The sequence below is a fragment of the Pseudorca crassidens genome, chromosome X (assembly GCF_039906515.1).
Source record: "Pseudorca crassidens isolate mPseCra1 chromosome X, mPseCra1.hap1, whole genome shotgun sequence".
NCBI classification, from domain to species: domain Eukaryota; kingdom Metazoa; phylum Chordata; class Mammalia; order Artiodactyla; family Delphinidae; genus Pseudorca; species Pseudorca crassidens.
Genome location: NC_090317.1, coordinates 46,760,377 through 46,763,142, shown reverse-complemented (window position 1 = coordinate 46,763,142; position 2,766 = coordinate 46,760,377). Strand labels below are relative to the sequence as shown.

The 2,766-nt window shown below is 35.9% G+C and overlaps 1 pseudogene; it reads left to right on the top strand.

The window, feature by feature from the left end:
- Window positions 1–2,123: 2,123 nt before the first annotated feature.
- On the top strand, window positions 2,124–2,530 carry LOC137217027 (large ribosomal subunit protein eL32-like; annotated as a pseudogene).
- Window positions 2,531–2,766: the final 236 nt, after the last annotated feature.

Genomic DNA, 2,766 nt, shown 5'->3' with positions numbered 1-2,766 from the left:
TGAAAAGGGAGTAGGAGATTGAGAACAGATGCTAGAAAGGCATGCTCCAGAAAGATCATTATGGACCTTGAAAATCATTAAAGCAAAGAAGAAACTAAAGTAGAGAAATGATATGTTCAGATTAGTATTTTAGAAATTTACTCTGTCAGCAATGTGGGGAATATATTTAAGAGGTTAGGTTGTAGGTAGAATTACTTGTGTGGGGGAACTCTTTTCTGTCTCTGTCACATTTGTCTATCTCAGGTTCTATTCTGTGAACAGTATTGAGTTTTTTTTTTTGCTTTTTTTTTTGCTTTTGTATTGAGTTTTAAACTTCTTTCTCACATGAAAGTGGGATACAGCATTTTACCTCTTCTCCCAAAAACTGTCTGTCAGTACAACAGGAATGCCCATGTCTGTCCTGTATCCACATAACTCTCTAGATCAATTGTTTCTAAGGACTTGCTGTGAAACAAAATAGAAACCAAAGACTTTCTTTTGGCTTACAATGTCCTCTATGATCTTTTCTCTGCCCAAGTCCATGAACTGATCTCGTATCATTCTCACCTTCACTCACCATGGTCCAGCCACACTGGCTTTGTTTTATTATTTGAATAAATGAAGGACTTGTTGTTAGTTGTTTACTTCTGCCTAGAATGTACCAACAACTTTCCATTCTTTAACTCCAATGCTACTACAGCTAGATCTTTTTTCTTCATATCTCAGCTTAGATATCACCTCAAAGAGGCCTTTCCTAGCCACTAAATCTGAAGAAACCAAAGAGTGTTCAGCCTATGTTTTCCTCTAGTTTTATGGTTTCCAGCCTTACATTTAGAATTTTAATCAATTTTGAGTTTATTGTTGTATATGGCATTAGAGAATGTTCTAATTTCATTCTTTTACATGTAGCTATCCAGTTTTCCCAGCACCACTTATTGAAAAGACTGTATTTTTTCCATTGTATATTCTTGCCTCCTTTGTCATAGATTAATTGACCATGGGAGCATGGGTTTATTTCTGGGCTGTCTATTCTGTTCTACTGATCTATGTGTCTGTTTCTGTGCCAGTACCACACTGTTTTAATTACTGTAGCTTTGTAGTATAGTCTGAAGTCAGGGAGCATGATTCCTCCAATTCTGTTCTAATTTCTTAAGATAATTTTCTTGTTCCCGATCTTAGAGAAAATGCTTTCAGCTTTTCACTGTTGAGTATAATGTTATCTGTGAGTTTGTCATATTTGACCTTTGTTGTGTTGAAGTATGTTCACTCTATGCCCACTTTCTGGAGAGATTTTAATTATGAATAGATTTGAATTTTGTCAAAAGCTTTTCCTGCATCTATTGAAATGATCCTATGATTTTTATTCTTCAATTTGTTAATGTGATATATCACATTAATTGATTTGTGGATATTGAAAAATGCTTGCATCCCTGGGATAAAGCCCACTTGATCATGGTGTATGATCATTTGCTGACAGTCTTTGACATAAATTATAGCAATATTTTTGAATTTATCTTCTAAAAAAAGGAAATAAAAGCAAAAATAAACAAATGGAAACTAATTAATCATAAAATCTTTTGCACAGCAAAGGAATATATCAACAAAATAAAAAGATAACTTGCCGAATGGGAGAAAATATTTGCAAGTAATGTGACTGATAAGGGGTTAAAAACCAAAATATATGAACAGTGCATATAACTCAACATCAAAAGAACAAACAACCTGACTAATAATAAGAAGAAGACCTGAATAAATATATTTGTAAAGAGAACATGAAGATGTTCAACAGGCAGATGAAAATATGCTCAACATCATTAATCATCAGGGAAATGCAAATCAAAACCACAATGAGATATCATCTCACACCTGCCAGAATGGCTATCATCAAAAAGAACACAAATAACAAATGTTGGAGAATATGTGGAGAAAAGGGAACATTTGTACACTGTTGCTGGGAATGAAAGTTGGTGTAACCACTGTGTAAAACAGTACAGAGGTTTCTCAAAAAATTATAAATAGAACTGCCATATTACCCAGCAATCACACTCCTTGGTTTATATCTGAAAGAAACAAAAACACTAATTTGAACCCCTCTCTTCCTCGGAACTCCCTATGGGGGTAGAAGCCATCTTCTACTCAGCATCATGGCTGCTCTCAGATCCCTCGCGAAGCCCAGGATCATCAAAAGGAGGACCAAGAAGTTCATCCAGCACCAGTCAGACTGATATATCAAAATAAAGTGGAACCGACAGAAACCCAGAGGCATTGACAACAGGGTGTGAAGGAGATTCAAGGGCCAGATCTTGATGCTCAACATCAGTTACGGGAGCAACAAGAAAACAAACACATTCTGCCCAGCAGCTTCTGGAAGTTCCTGGTCCACAGCATCAAGGAGCATGAAGTGCTGCTGATGTGCAACAAATCTTACTGTGCTGAAATTATTCACAATATCTTATCCAAGAACCACAAAACCATTGCAGAAAGAGCACCCCAGCTGTCCATCAGAGTCACCAATGACAATACCAGGCTGGACAGTGAAGAAAATGAATAGACAGCTCATGGTGCACATTGTGTTTGTGTTAATAAAACCACAAAACTCGAAAAAAAACACTAATTTGAAAAGATACGTGAATCCCAATGTTCAGAGTAGCATTATTCACAGTTGCTAAGATATGGAAGCCACCTAAGTGTGTTCTTTTATTCTTTTTTTAACATCTTTATTGGAGTATAATTGCCTTAAGCTGTTGTGTTAGTTTCCACAATATAACAAAGGGAATCAGCTATACG